This window comes from Stenella coeruleoalba, assembly GCF_951394435.1.
Source record: "Stenella coeruleoalba genome assembly, chromosome: 1".
Lineage (NCBI taxonomy): Eukaryota > Metazoa > Chordata > Mammalia > Artiodactyla > Delphinidae > Stenella > Stenella coeruleoalba.
Window position 1 is genome coordinate 147,964,807 of NC_137169.1, and position 16,681 is coordinate 147,981,487.

Sequence of the window (16,681 nt, forward strand, 5' to 3'; positions counted from 1 at the left end):
TCTGCATACAGGTCTTTCGTCTCCCTAGGTAGGTTTATTCTTAGGTATTTTATTCTTTTTGTTGCAGTGGTAAATGGGAGTGTTTCCTTAATTTCTCCTTCAGATTTTTCATCATTAGTGTATAGAAATGCAAGAGATTTCTGTGCATTAATTTTGTATCCTGCAACTTTACCAAATTCATTGATTAGCTCTAGTTGTTTTCTGGTGGCATCTTTAGGATGCTCTATGTATAGTCTCATGTTATCTGCAAACAGTGACAGTTTTAGTTCTTCTTTTCCAATTTGTATTCCTTTTATTTCTTTTTCTTCTGATTGCCAAGGCTAGGACTTCCAAAACTATGTTGAATAATAGCGGTGAGAGTGGACATCCTTGTCTTGTTCCTTCTACGTATTTTTGATTTTCTCTTTGATTTCTTCAGTGATCTCTTGTTTATTTAGTAGCATACTGTTTAGTCTCCATGTGTTTGTGTTTTTTATGCTTTTTTCCCTGTAATTGTTTTTTAATCTTATAGCATTGTGGTTGGAAAAGATGCTTGATATGATTTCAATTTTCTTAAATTTACTGAGGCTTAATTTGTGACCCAGGATGTGATCTATCCTGGAGAATGTTCTGTGTGCACTTGAGAAGAAAGTTAATCTGCTGTTTTTGGATGGAATGTCCTATAAATAACAATTAAATCTATCTGATCTATTGTGTCATTTAAAGCTTGTGTTTCCTTATTAATTTTCTGTCTGGATGATCTGTCCATTGGTGTAAGTGGGGTGTTAAAGTCCCCTACTATTATTGTGTTACTGTCGATTTCCCCTTTTATGGTTATTAGCATTTGCTTTATGTATTGAGGTGCTCCTATGTTGGGTGCATAAATACTTATAATTGTTATATCTTCTTCTTGGATTGATTCCTTGATCATTATGTAGTGTCCTTCCTTGTCTGTTGTAACGATCTTTATTTTAAAGTCTATTTTATCTGATATGAGTATTGCTACTCCAGTTTTCTTTTGATTTCCATTTGCATGGAATATCTTTTTCCATCCCCTCACTTTCAGTCTGTATGTGTCCCTAGTTCTGAAGTCAGTCTGTTGTAGACAGCATATATATGGGTCTTGTTTTTGTATCCATTCAGCGAGCCTGTGTCTTTTGGTTGGAGCATTTAATCCATTCATGTTTAAGGTAATTATCGATATGTATGTTCCTATGACCATTTTCTTAATTTTTATGGGTTTATTTTTGTAGGTCCTTTTCTGCTCTTGTGTTTCCCACTTAGAGAAGTTCCTTTAGCATTTGTTGTAGAGCTGATTTGTTGGTGCTGAATTCTGTTAGCTTTTGATAGTCTGTAAAGCTTTTGATTTCTCCGTTGAATCTGAATGAGATCCTTGCCAGGGAGAGTAATCTTGGTCCTAGTTCTTCCCTATCATCACTTTAAAAATATTGCAGCACTCCCGTTTGGCTTGTAGAGTTTCTGCTGAGAAATCAGCTGTTAACTTTATGGGAGTTCCCTTGTATACTATTTGTCATTTTTCCCTTGCTGCTTTCAGTAATTTTTCTTTGTATTTAATTTTTTGCCAATTTGATTGCTATGTGTCTTGGCGTGTTTCTCCTTGGGTTTATCCTGTATGGGACTTGCTGCGCTTCCTGGATTTGGGTGGCTATTTCCTTTCCCATGTTAGGGAAGTTTTTGACTGTAATCTCTTCAAATATTTTCTCAGGTCCTTTCTCTCTCTCTTATCCTTCTGCGACCTCTATAATGCGAATGTTGTTGCGTTTAATGTTGTCCCAGATGTCTCGTAGGCTTTCTTCATTTTTTTTCATTCTTTTTTCTTTATTCTATTCTGTGGCAGTGAATTCCACCGTTCTGTCTTCCAGGTCACTTATCCATTCTTCTGCCTCAGTTATTCTGCTATTGATTCCTTCTAGTATATTTTTCATTTCAGTTATTGTATTGCTCATCTCTGTTTGTTCTTTAATTTTTCTAGGTGTTTTTTCTTTAATTCTTCTAGGTCTGTGTTAAACATTTCTTGCATCTCCTCAGTCTTTGCCTCCATTCTTTTTCTGAGGTCCTGGATCATCTTCACTCTCATTATTCTGGAAGGTTGCCTATCTCCACTTCATTTAGCTGTTTTTCTGGGGTTTATCTTGTTCCTTCATCTGGTACAGAGTCCTCTGCCTTTTCATTTTGTGTATCTTTCTGTGAATGTGGTTTTCCTGACACAGGCTGCAGAATTGTAGTTCTTCTTGCTTCTGCTGTCTGCCCTCTGGTGGATGAGGCTATCTCGGGAATGAAGTTCTGAACTGGGCACATACTTCCCTTTAATCTCTGCAACAGCTCTGCAAGGAAAATAAGTAACATTAGCCTTTCTTTTTAGATGAGAAAACAAGCTGAGAAACTGAAGTAATTCCATTAAAATCATGTTGCTAGAAAGTAGTGAAATGGATTAAAACCCTAGTTTGTTTGGTTCCAAATAACCATGTTCTTTCCACTACGCAGTGCTTCCTCCAGTAATGGAAGGCTTTGAAGCCATGTTTACCAGTCCATCCTGTGGAACACTAATGAGGCAAAATGTTTCACAATCATAAATGGATTCATGCCATGGTCAAGTAACTTTGAGAAATGCCAAGCATATTAAAGACAGTGAAGTATTACGTAAAAGAAATGTTTAATTTCATTTAGTCCCCTTTCCCCCAAACTCATCTGATTACCAAACACAGATTTTTTTCATTTTAACAGTTATTAACATCTCTGGAAAGTAAAACAATTCGGCATATGCTCAAATGACTGAAAAGAGGAAAGAGGAATTATCGAGAGCTTTAAAGTGGAAATTTGGTTTACAAAGCAATTGAAATAAAAAACTAGCAATTATGAGGGAAGCATTAAAAAAGTATAAGATACAGTCTGCTCTCATTGTAGCTGGGAGATGGGGTTGCTGGGTGGGTGGAGGGAGTCTGAGGCAAAAGGGGAAACAGACATAAAATAATATGCACAGCATATATTCTGTGTGAGTTCTTAGTGATTAATATGGGCTGAATTTGAGAAGATTTGTGAGAGAAAAGAGACTTGAGCTGCACCATTTTCAGTGGAAGACGCTGAAAGGGAGAAACATGTTTGGGGGAAAGTGAAGAAAAGATTCTCAGAAACTACATAAGGTAATAAAATAGGACAGGTAGTGTTGGTCCAGATTATAGACAATCATACAGAAACCATACCAGCATTCTGTCATAATTATGCAAAGAAAGATTAAAATCTGAAAGATCATTATAGAAAGTCAATTAATCTGGATAATAAGCATGATGAGACAGATTTTTGAATTTTACAACTGGCAGGGCTCTTAGAGCAAAGTTAACAAATGTTTGTCTAACGAATCCATTGAACCTCTAATCCAGCCATTCTTGCTCTCTAAATCTGATAACTGAAGCCCAGAGAGGTCACTTGATTTTCCTAATGTTACACAGCTCATTAGCAGCACACCTGAGTTGAGAACTCAGGTCTTCAGACTACCAAGAAGTACAGCACCCATGAATTGGGCATAAAATGATGCCAAGGAAAGGAAGTGTAGAATGGGGAGCAAAGCAAGCACATGAATTAGCACATCTGACTGCAGAGTAGCTTCTGTTTGAAGAAGTCTAAAATAATTAAGACATATAACCAAAAACCTTTTTTAAAAAAATTTATAAATTTATTTATTTATTTTTGGCTGTGTTGGGTCTTTGTTGCTGCTTGTGGGCTTTCTCTAGTTGTGGCAAGCAGGAGCTACTCTTTTTTTTTTTTTTTTTTTTTTTTTGCGGTACACGGGCCTCTCACTGTTGTGGCCTCTCCCGTTGCGGAGCACAGGCTCCAGACGCTCAGGTTCAGCGGCCATGGTTCACGGGCCCAGACTCTCCGCGGCATGTGGGATCTTCCCGGACCGGGGCACGGACCCATGTCCCCTGCATCGGCAGGCGGACTCTCAACCACTGCGCCACCAGGGAAGCCCAGGAGCTACTCTTAGTTGCACTGCACGAGCTTCTCATTGTGGTGGCTTCTCTTGTTGCAGAGCACAGGCTCTAGGCGTGCCGGCTTCAGTAGTTGTGGCACGTGGGCTCAGTAGTTGTTGCTGGCGGGCTCAGCAGTTGTGGTGAACGGACTTAGTTGCTCCATGGCACGTGGGATCTTCCCGTGTCTCCTGCACTGGCAGGTGGATTCATTAACCACTGCACCACCAAGGAAGTCCCCCAAAACCTCTTTTAACTCCTTCTCCACCACAACTTAGCCCAGTACCTTTTGCAAACAAATGTCACGTTCAGAGGTTGCTGTCAATAAAGGAACAAAAATTATGGAGAAAAGGATATTACATTTCTAAAAGACAGCCTTTGACAAAAAACATACGGGAAAGGGTAACAGAAAAGAATAAACTTTCCTGATTAAAAAAACGTGGCCTGCTAGAATCCTACCTCTACCTCCCATTATAATTCTTTTATTTGGAATTTACTATTGTGGATATATTCCACACGTTTGAAGAGTGTGTGGTGCTGGGACTTACTTCAAAGATACTAACAACAAATGAAAGAAATTCCACAATGAAACCCCAGGGTGACCAAACATGCAACACTGACTTGGGGTAAAATTTTGACTTAGAAGATTAGACTAGACCTCGTGAACATCTCTGGCCACGAAAGCACGCTCGGATGTTTAAAAATACAGAGAGGGAAAGAAGCGTTTCCCCAAAAGTCAGGCGCCCACTTTTGGCACGGAAAGCCGGAGCAGGGAGAAAGAAAAACACCGAAGGCAAAGATTATCATTCGGCCGCCGGCAAGCGGATCCAGAAGATAACGCGGCGACTCTCCCGTCACAGTAGACACCCGGCGGGATCGCTACGCGGGCGCTACTTCGGGTACAGACTACCACTCCCGACTCCGCGCTAGGCCCAAGGGCTGGGCAACCAGAGCGGTTTAACGCGCAAGGCATTGTGGGGTTCGTAGTCGTTCTTCCCTTCAGCTCTTTGGAGGTGGGGAGATCCTACTTTACAAAAAAGCCCTGCCCTTCCCCGCCCTGCTTCCCTTTCCTCCCTTTCCCTCCCCCACCTTTTTTCGCAGAGAGTTTGAAATTCCCGCAGAGCCGGCGCCCAAGGCCGGAACACTCGCGAGAACTCAGGTCCCAGCGCCGTGATCTCCTTTCCGTCTCCCACTTCTCTCCGCCCTTCCCCGCCCCTCCCCTCCCCTCCTGGTTGTTTAGGACTGTGTGTCGGCCGGGTGGTAATGCGCAAAGACGGGTCATCGCTGCGCGAGCGGAAGAGACAGAGTCGCGTGGGGAAGGGACCCGGGGCTGCGGCGCAGGCAACGACTGAGTTTTAGTCGCTGAGCGGTCGGCCGGCCTGTTGCCGGCGAAGGCGCTCGCGGGGGTTGTGCGGAGGTGTGCGCGCCCTGCCGGTGGCGGCTGTGTCTCTTGGGAGATGCTGTGACGGACCCGCGCGGGAGGAGCTCGCGCCCAGCCTCGCGCCCCCCTGGACTCGGCGGCCGCGGCCGCTCGGTCACCCGCCCTTCTCAGGTAGTGGGAAGGGAAGGAGGAGGTTGGGCCGGGACGGTGGAGGGCTGGTCGGCGCGGCCTGGGCCCGGAGCGGCGGTCCGGCTTCTCTCGCCGCGCCTGGCCCGCCGGGCCCTCCGCGCGCCGGGCCTAGGCCGGACTTGTGGCCGCTCAGCGAGCAGCGGCGGCCCGGCTCGCGGAGCGGCCTGACTCGCGGAGCGGCCCGACTCGCAGAGCTGGCCCGAGGGGGCGAATTGCGGGCGTTGGCGGTTGCGGCAAGCTCCAGGGCTCCGGGAGTTTGTTATATAACCTCGGCGGAGCGGCGGCACATGGCGGCGTAGAGGCGCCTCAGGGTCCAACCCCCGCGCCTAACGCGCCGGCAGCGGGTGCTCACGCCCTCCCGGCGGCCTGGACCGCGGCGCCTCTAACCTACTGTTCTTTGGTGCGGTTGAGACTTTGGCGGGCCTCCCTCCGGGGGAACCTGCTCGTACTTTGAGTCTGTCTTAACATTGGTGTGTGGTCCCCATGCTCCTGGGCCTGGCTGGGATGAGTCCCGGGCGGAGAAGTTTGCCTCGTGATTTGAAAAGTGCAGTGAATTGGTTCGATAAAGGAGATTTAAAATAACTGTACATCTTGGAGTGGGTATTAATTTGCCTTGCTTGTGCCACCTGGAAACTTGAGGACAATTACTTTTGTTACTTGTGGACTGGGGGGCGTGGGGAGGTTAATTTGTTCTCAAAGCCAACGAGGTTCAAACTAGCCGTTATTATCTTTTTTCAAATGGGCAGTTTGAGAAGATACTTGGTAAGAACCTGGGTCCTTGAGGATAAAATATAGGTCTCTTGGAAACTCTAAACTTGAGTGTATTCTTAAAATATCCTAAAGAGCCAGTAGATGTTAAGGACTTTTCTTTAGTGAGCTTTCATTGATTAAGTCTGTAAGGAGAGAAGAAATTAGGGTAGGTTTACTTATTTTGGAGGATTTGACTAGGGATGACAAGCCCAGCTCAAGTTAATGTTTGAGGCATGCTCTGAGTGTGTTAAGCGCTAGGGAAAGTCTACATTCTCCCCGTACTGTAATTTTTGATTCTAATTTTTCAATAACCTAGTGCCAGAATGTCACCGATTCGCAGTACAGCAATAATTACCAAAAAAATTTTTTTTCTTTTTTAAAGATTGTTATACAGCAATTTTGGGATGGACACATCTCTATTTAAGAGGACACAAAACATTGTTTCTTTCCTAACCATAAAAATTTTCCGGAGATTTTTCGTTTTCTTCTTCAGAATGAAGTCTCATTTCCCTAGGTTAGGTCAGCGGTCTCTACAGTAAATCTTGTCTGCTGTCCACCCTCAACTGTTCCCGAATTTATGCTTCGGCTATTCCAGAATCATCCCCAATCCTGGGCCCATTTTCTTGAAGATGTACTTTAATGTTCCTTTGCTCCTGTCCTTCAGCCTGGAGTGCCATCGCTGCCTTTTTCACGTTTTCAGCTTTCAAATCCTTCTTAGCTTAAATGCTATCTTTTCTATACACTCTTTCATTTCTCTTTATCCCAGTTCTTTCCTGGGATCTCACAGAATATACATCTTTATTGTAGCATTTATTTTCATGGTTGATTATGTGTCTCCTAGAATGTAAACTCCTTGAGATCAGGAAGTAGGTCATCTTTCTGCCCTTGCATTCCCTTCCCAACGCGATGTTTTAAAAGTAGTTCGTGATTGGTAACTGTTTGAATTAGGTTTGAAAGAACAACTGCTAAAAGGCTGGACGTTTTTGGGTCCACAGCTAGTTTACATTTATATCATAATTCTTAGTGTTTTTTTTTAAAGTCAAAATGCATACAAAATGTTTTGTAGAAATGTTGGCTCAGTATATGGTGCATTATAATTATTGAACAACTAGATTAAAGTTTTATTTTCTGTTGTGGAGTTTAGCAGCCTTCTAGGATGTGTGTATTTCACACGACTGATTTTTCGTATTGTGTCAATATCTTTCCTAGTACTTTTGCAAATTTTGCTTTGCTTCTTAATATTGAAGCAATGTATACTTAAAAACAAGTGGGATCCAATATTAAGCTTTTTTTTTTTAGAATCAATTTAATTAATTTATTTATTTTTGGTTGCATCGGGTCTTTGTTGCTGCGCGTGGGCTTTCCCTGGTTGTGGTGAGCGGGAGGCTACTCTTCGTTGTGGTGCGCGGGCTTCTTATTGTGGCTTCTTGTTGCGGAGCACGAGCTCTGGGCGTGTGGGCTCTAGGGTGCACGCTCCGTAGTTGTGGCGCACAGGCTTAGCTGCCCCGCGGCATGTGGGATCTTCCCAGACCAGGGCTGGAACCCTTGTCCCCTGCCTTGGCAGGCGGATTCTTAACCACTGCACCACCAGGGAAGTCCCTGAGCTTTCTCTTTTTAATACACTTTATTTTTTAGAGCATTTTTAAGTTCACAGCAAAATTGAGTGGCAGGCACAGAGATTTCCAGTATACGCTTTCCCTGCTCCTATTCATGCATAACTTCTCCCATTATCAACATCCCCTACTAGACTGGAACATTTGTTGCAATTGATGAACCTGCACTGACACATCCTCACCCAAAGTCCATAGTTTACTATTCACTCTTGGTGTTGCACATTCCATGGATTTGGGTCAATGTCTAATGGCATGTATCCACCATTATGATATCATTCAGAGTAGTTTCACCACCCTAGAAATCCTCTGTGCTCCCCTCTCTATCCCTCCCTCTCCACTAATTCCTGGCAATCACTGATCTTTTTGTTTCCATAGTTTTACCTTTTTCAGAATTGTCTTATAGTTGGAATTATGCACTATGTAGCTTTTTCAGATTGGCTTCTTTCACTTTGCAATACGCATTTAAGTTTCTTCCACGTCTTTTCTTGGCTTGTAACTCTTTACAGCACTACATAATATTCCATTGTTTGGATGTACCACTGTTTATCAGTTCACCTGCTGAAGGACATCTTGGTTGATTCCAGGTTTTGACGATTATTAATAAAACTGTTAAAAATATCCATGTGCAGGTTTTTGTGTTTTATATAAGTTTTCAGCTCCTTTGGGTAAATACTAAGAAGCGTGATCACCAGATCATATGGTAAGAATATGTTTAGTTTTGTAAGAAACTGCCCAACTGTCTTCCAAAGTGGCAGTACCATTTTGCATTCCCAGCATCAATGAATGAGAGTTCCTGTTACTCCACATTCTCACCACCATTTGGTTGTTGTCAGCGTCCGGATTTTGGCCATTCTAGTAAGTGTGTAGTGGTAGGTCATTGTCTGAATTTGCATTTTCCTGATGGCATAAGATGTGGAGCATCTTATCATGTACTCATTTGCCATCTGTATATCTTCTTTATTGAGGTGTCTGTTAGATCTTTGGCCATTTTTTAATTGGGTTGTTTGTTTTCTTGTTGGGTTTTAAGAATATTGAGTTTTTAAAAATTGATTATATTTATTGTTCAACATGTCTTTTCCTGTCCCTGCTAGTATCTTGCTATCCTAATTTATGACATGTTTAGGACCTGTTAGTTGCAAGGCATTGTGACCCTCTGGAATTCACAGGAATAAGGTATGATTTTTGTCTTTTAGGAATTCATAGTATTGTGGGGAAGACCGGCAAATACAAATAACGGATTTCAAAAATTATTTTTAGGATTGCTAACATAAATGTGGAAAGGACTGAGCTCAGAGATGAGATTAAATAGGAAAAGGATTGATCTACCCAGACCACACTGGGAATCTAGTCCTTAAATGGGGCTTTGGCAGAAGGAGGTAGAGGAGGGAACAGTATAAATAAAAGAATGAATATGCGAGGCAATAGCAAACTGATGAAGGAAGGGGCGTGGGGAGACAAACACTGTAAAGATAGTCTGAGACTGCCAGATTGTGGAGGGCCTTGATTACCTGTGGCTGAAGATGTCAGTTTTTATATTCAGTAGGGGAGTCATTGAAGGTTTTTGTGAAGGGAGTGAAAAATCCATCTGTGCTTTATAAAGACAGTGGACAATATTTTCATTGAAATTAGGCACAATTTTCTTGCTCTGCCTATCTAGACCTTGGAAGGATTTGAAACTTTGTAAATTACTTTTTAGAGGTTGTCAATACTGGCATGTCAGGCTAGGACTGTACTTAATTTTGTACAGTACTGACCATAGCTGCTTAATGTATTTTTGTGAAGACGTATATATAGATATGTCTTTATATAAGATGTTCTTTCTAATATAATATTTAGAAGTTCTCATCATTGTGCTTAAAATGTTAATATTCACACTGTAAATATGGGATTTGAAAGGTCTGGAAACCAGAAGCCAATTTTTGCCCTATAGATTCAAAGGCTAACTTCTAAATTTGGAAAACTTTTTCTTTCACTCACTGAACCTTTTTTTGAACTCCTGTGTGTCAGAATTGACCCCTTTATTGTTATGAAATGACCCTCTTTATCCCTGGTAATATTCTTTGCTCTGAATTGTACTTTTAAAATTAATTAATTAATTAATTAGACTGTGTCAGGTCTTAACTGTGGCATGCAGGATCTTTGTTGCGGCATGCGGGATCCTTCATTGTGGTGCCTGGGCCCTCTAGTTGTGGTGCGTGGGCACCAGAGCGCGTGGGCTCTCTAGTTGTGGTGAGTGGGCTCTAGAGCAGCAGTTGCAGCACACGGGCTTAGTTGCCCTGTGGCATGTGGGATCTTAGTTCCCCGAGCAGGGATCAAACCCGCGTCCTCTGCATTGGAAGGCAGACTCTTAAACGGTGGACCACCAGGGAAGTCCCATGAATTCTACTTTGACATTAATAAGCTGCTTCTGCTTTTTTTTATTGTTAGCATGATATATCTTCCATTATTTTACTTTTAACCTATCTAAGCTTTTTATTTAAACTTTGTCTTGCTTTTTTATCCAGTCTGACTGATCTTTGCTTTTTAATTAGAATATTAAAGTCATTTTGTTAATGTAATTAGTGATGTAATATGGTTAGGTTTCAATCTACCATCTTCCTATTTTTTTATTTGTCCCACTTGTTCTTTTTAAAATTTTTTATTTTATATTGGTGTATAGTTGATTAACAATGTTGTATTAGTTTCAGGTGTACAGGAAAGTGATTCAATTATACGTATACATGTATCTATTCTTTTTCAGATTCTTTTCCCATTTAGCCATTTGTTCTTTCTCTTTTTATAGCATTTTTGGATTAACTTTTTTATGTTGATATTTTATTTTTCATTGGCTTATTATATCTGTGTGTGTGTGTTTAATGTTTATTTTAAGGTTTCTAGTGTCCATCTTTAAATTACTATAGTCTGTTTTCAAACAACATAGCATTTCGTGTATAGTGTTAAGAACCTTGTAACAATATGCTTCTATTTCTCCTCTCTAGACCTTTGTGCCATTGTGTCATTTGTTTTCCTTGTAAATATGTTATAAACTCCTCAATATATTGCTGTCACTTTTGCTTCGAATAAACAATTGTCTTTTAAAGAGATTAAAAATAAGAAAAAAAGTGTTTTGACCTTTTTTGGAGGTCTGTATTCTTTTACGTAGATCCAGATATCCATCTGGTATCATTTTGCTTCTGCCTGAAGGAATTCTTAAACATTCCTTGTAGTGCAGATCTACTGGTGACTATCTTTTCAGTTCTTCTGTGTCTGAAATGGCTTTCTTTTGCCTTCATTTTTTAAAATTTATTTTTTTAAATATTTATTAATTTATTTATTTTTTGGCTGCGTTGGGTCTTTGTTGCTGCACACGGGCTTTCTCTAGTTGCGGCAAGTGGGGGCTACTCTTCATTGCGGTGCACGGGCTTCTCATTGTTGTGCCTTCTCTTGTTGCAGAGCATGGGCTCTAGGCACATGGGCTTCAGTAGTTGTGGCACACAGGCTCAGTGGTTGTGGCTCGCAGACTCAGTAGTTGTGGCACAAGGGCTTAGTTGCTCCATGGCATGTGGGTTCTTCCCGGACCAGGGCTCGAACCTGTGTCCCCTGCATTGGCAGGTGGATTCTTAACAACTACACCACCAGGGAAGCCCTGCCTTCATTTAAAAAAGATATTTTCACTGGATATAGAATTATAGGTTGAAAGCTTGCTTTTTTTCAGAACTTAAAATACATTGTTCCACTTTTTTTTTTTTTTTGCGGTACGCGGGCCTCTCACTGTTGTGGCCTCTCCCGTTGCGGAGCACAGGCTCCGGACGCGCAGGCCCAGCGGCCATGGCTCACGGGCCCAGCCGCTCTGCGGCATGTGGGATCCTCCCGGACCGGGGCACGAACCCGTGTCCTCTGCATCAGCAGGCGGACTCCCAACCACTGCGCCACCAGGGAAGCCCATTGTTCCACTTTTCTGGCTTGCATTGTTTTCAGTGAGATGTCTCGTAATTCTTTGTTGCTCTGCAGTGTGCTACTTTAAGATTTTCTCTTTGTCCCTTGATTAGGATGTATTAATATTTTGGTAGCGTTTCTTCATGTTTCTCATGCTTGAAGTTTACTGACCTTTTTGATTTATGAGTTTGTAGTTTTCATCAAATTTAGGAATAATTTGGCCATTAGTTTTCCAGATGTTTCTGTCCTCTCCTTTTGGAGATTCCTATTACACATATTAGGTCACTTGAGGTTGCCTCATAGCTCAGTGATGCTCTCTTCTTTTGCTCCTCACCCCAGCCTTTTTTCTTTCTGTGCTTCATTTTATTTAGATAGCTCCTACTGTGGGTGTTTAAGTTAACTAATATTTTCTGTGTCTAATCTGTTAATCCCATCCAATGTATTTCTCCTCTCTGGACATTTAATTTAGACGTTTTTATATCTTCCAAGTCTTTCCTTAACATGTTCATGATTTCCTCTATCTTGTTGGACTTAGGGACTATAGCTAGAATAACTGATTTACTGTTCTCATCTAATAATTCTAACTTCTGTGTGATTTCTAGGTCCGTTTCTATTTGTTGTTGTTTTTTCCCCTTATTATGGGTCACATTTTCCTGCTTTTTGCATGCCTGACAGTTTTTGATTGGATGCCAGACATGATGAATTTTACTTTCTTGAGTACTGAATATTTTTGCAATCATTTATATATTCTTGAGCTTTGTTTTGGGATGCAGCTAAGTCTCTTGGAAACAGTTTGATTCTTTTGAGGCTTGCTTTTTGAGCTTTAGACCAGAGTAGCCTTTAGACAAGGGCTAATTTTTCTCCCCACTCCTGAGGCAGTCAGTACCTTTCTGAGTACTCTACTCATTGCCCATGTATTAGGCTTTTTTTCACTCTGGAGCTATACCTGGGCGTGCATACACTTTGGGGATTGTTTCTCCTCTGCTTTTCCAATGATTTATTTCTTGGCTTCTGGTAGTTTCCTTACATGCTTATATTAACCATGTGAAGATTCAGGAGAACCCACTGCAAATGACCCTTTGTACTGCACTACTCTGTCCTTTGAATTCTAGCTACCTTTGGAATTCTCAACTCTGTCTTCTCAACTCAAGGCGACCCTTGGGCTCTATGTGGGTTCCCTCTCTCTGCTCTGTGTTCTGGATACACGCTATACACGGTAACCTGGGACAGTCCTAGAAGTCATCTTGTTTGTTTTTCTTTTCTTAGGGACCACTGTCCTGTGCTACCTATTGTCTGGTGTCTGAACAACTTGTTTTCACATATTTCGTTTCTTTTTTTTAGGTGGGAGAATATATTGGGAATGGAAATTACAATTCTCTTTTTAAATATTGCGATTGTTTGAGCCACTACTTCCACGTCGTAGTCTTTGTTTTACATTAAAAAGAGCATAACAGAAAACACATCCAGCCTGAGAAATGGAACATTTATTATATTTCTTTTTCAAAAAATTGATTATTGTGCACCTTTCAGATGAATTTTAGAATCACTTTGTGGAAGTCATCTCATAATTCTGTTGGTTGATTGATTTGCATTGATCATGGAACTTTTTTGCCTAATGTCCATGAACACTCCAGTGACTATACTTTGGGAAAAGCTACCCAAAGTGTACAGAATTTTGGAGGTTTTAGCTTCAGAGAAATGATTTGGGTTTTAAGTTTAATAGGAAAAATGTGTTAACTTCAGTTTACCATTACACTGTTTTTTTTAAATCAAGACTAGAGAAGGCCATCAGAGGTGAAACCAACATAATAACAATGTGATTGTGGCCTTTCCTACCTAAATTTGTGTAAAATTTTCTTTGGTACTAAAATACTTAGGAGGAGAGGGATACAATCACTTTATGAAAACATAATGCTTTCAGCATCTAAAGCTTGAGCCTAGGACCATCATGTATATATAAGATGTTAATATAATTATAAGAGGCTAAAGGTTATTACTTCTCACTGACTATATGTTATAGTAGTAATAGTCTAATTACTTTATATTTGATTATACTTTTAGATCTGTTTTGGATTTAAAAAAAACTTACACTTTAACTAGGAAGTCTCAAACACAACTTTTTTTGAGTTTTTTGAGTTAATGGTGACATACATGTTTTTTGACGTAGTTGATCAGATTTTTGTCCAGAAAATAGCATTCATAACCTGGACAGAAAATTATAACTCATGTTTTTGAGTAACCTTTTCAAATCTATTTTTTCTTTTCACATAAATTGGTAGTGAGAATAAGTACTTGCCAATTGTAGAATGACCAGAAAGAACAGGAGACTGGAGATCAAAAGACCATTAGTCTAGGGCTTCCCTGGTGGCGCAGTGGTTGAGAGTCCGCCTGCCGATGCAGGGGACACGGGTTCGTGCCCCATCCCACGGCTGGGCCCGTGGGCCATGGCCGCTGAGCCTGTGCATCCAGAGCCTGTGCTCCGCAACGGGAGAGGCCACAACAGTGAGAGGCCTGCGTACCGCAAAAAAAAAAAAAGACCATTAGTCTAGTTTTGATAAAGCCTGAGTCACTAGGAAGAGAAATAATGGACTAGAAGGCAGAGGTTTTTTGTTTGTTTGTTTGTTTGTTTTGTAAAATGGGCAGTTTTTGGTGACCACTTGTATTGCAGGGTAAGGGGAGGAAAAGGAAACCATTTATTCATGTAGTCAACCAATATTCTTTGCCCCCTCCAGCGTGGAAACTACTTGGATTAAAATAAGTAAGATCTAATCTGTCCCCTTAGAACTTTCTAGTTGGGTATACAAAGAGGAAATTATAGAGTGCGATAAGTACCATCCATGATAGGGGAAGTACCAGGTTTATCAGGAGCAAATGAAATTGTAACTTAACCCGGGCAAGGAAAATTTTTTTTGAAGAATCATTGTTTTAACCAAGTCCTCAAAGTTTCTGGGTAGGTGATGGAATCATTAACTGAGAGAAGAAACAGAAGAAAAGGAACAAATCTGTAGAGAGGAGGGAGAAAGATTGTTTCATTTTGGAAATGTTGAATTTGAGGTGCAGTGGAAGCATCCACATAGAGAATGGTTAGTAGTGTCTGTTACTTTGGAAAAAATATGGTGTTGCTGTCGTACAGTATTTGAAGCCATGGAGTAGCAGGGATCTCTTTCTCCTGGTGATCTGGTGTGATATGATAATGAGGTAAAGTTTTTTACCTGTAGGAAATAAAAATTCTAGAATTACCAAGTGAAAAGATTTGTCCGCATAAAATTAGGGCCTGGCAAATTATCTTCCAAAAAGACTTTGGGGGTTTATGTTTCTGCAAGAGTGTATAAGCATGTGTGTTTTCTCTATACCTTTAACAGTGATTGGCAAAAATGGTATCATGATTTAACATGGCATTTTCTTGATTGTTAGTGAATATTAGGTTGATTTGCACCTTCTTCCCATCTTAGATTATATAAATATCTCCTGTATTTTCAAAGTTTTTTGTTTTAGATTTTTTTGTTTTTAAAAAGTTCTTTACTTAATTCATTTTATAAAAATGAAAAACATTTTAAAAAAATCCAAACCATACCAAAAAAGTATAAAGAAAGGAACAAATCACCCCAAATTTGGGTCACACAAAAGTAAATAGTACTAATGTTTTGTATTTCAGACATCTCTGTAGTCAGATATATAGGTAGAAGATTTCATACAGAGACTAGTTTTATGAAATGCAATAGACTATAAATGTTATTTTTTAGAAAATTAATTTTATAAGAAAAAACTAAAATTAAAAGACAGGAATTATTAAGCTTATGATAATTCTTTTAACACATCAGTCATTTCTTTATAAAAGTGGTGTTTGGGTTTTTTTGTTTTTTTTTTTTTAAAGAAAGATCTGTTAAGAGTGGCTGTTAACTATTGTTTTGACATAGGTTTCAGTTTGATAGTATTGATTTTATTTTCTGAGAATGGCTTGGGCTGAGTGTTACAATTGTGTGTAGTCCCTGCTGGGGAACCATGTACCTAGTAAAATGACTTGTACTTGGTATTACTCTCCTGCCAGGGAGACTCCTTTGGATGTTAATGCCTTTCTCCCAATAAAGCAGCACAGTGCCCTGGAAGATGGCCCACTGATGAGGTTCAATGGTATGTAGTATGTAATGAGAGGCTTCTAGACCTGGAATTTTCCTAGGGTTATCTATTCACCCTTTTAGTTTACTTCTTTCCAAACTGAAGGATATTAGAATTCTATGGATTTTTTGAACTCACCTTCTTTCTTCTGTATTGTTTCATGATGTACACACACACACATATACTTTTATTCATTTTCTAGATATTAGGGGAGGAGTGTGTAGTATGTGTGTGGGTAATGTGTGTATAACTTTGCTCTACCAATGTGTAACTTCTTTGCTGGAACAAATTGTACTGGTAACATTAATTGAATAGTCCATACTTCTGCTCCGATTTGAAATACCCAAATATGCTTATATCATCTACTAAATTTTTGTGGTTCTGTGTCTAAATTATCTGTTTCATTGATCGATTTGTCCATTACTAGCATATTATTATTACAGTTTTAATTATTATAATGTATTGAAGAATAATATGTTTTTATAATCTGATAAAGCAAATTTCTCTTTATTTTGTTTGGTTATTTTTAGTATTTTCCTATTAAGGAAACTTTCTACTAATATATACGTTCTTGTGTATGCCTCTTCCTATATATATTTTCAACTTGGATATGTAACAAAGTCTAAAATAAGTCAAATGTCTCTTGATTCTCAAGACAACAAGAGGATTACAGATGCTTTATTTAAATCCAGTACTTGACCATTATTATTGTTGCTGTTATGTTGTCCATATTTTAGATTTTTCCATTTATT

The 16,681-nt window shown here is 40.1% G+C and overlaps 1 protein-coding gene across 3 annotated transcripts in view; it reads left to right on the plus strand.

Annotated features, from left to right (window-relative positions):
• Nucleotides 1-5,078: 5,078 nt before the first annotated feature.
• Nucleotides 5,079-16,681, plus strand: part of AHCTF1 (AT-hook containing transcription factor 1) — an 81,077-nt gene continuing 69,474 nt past the window's right edge. For 2 of the 3 annotated variants that reach the window (XM_079912291.1, XM_079912292.1), the window contains exon 1: nt 5,079-5,517. The gene's annotated coding sequence lies outside the window, so the exon portion shown is untranslated. The remainder of the gene's footprint in view (nt 5,518-16,681) is intronic. The other variant, XM_079912290.1, reaches the window with a different exon arrangement.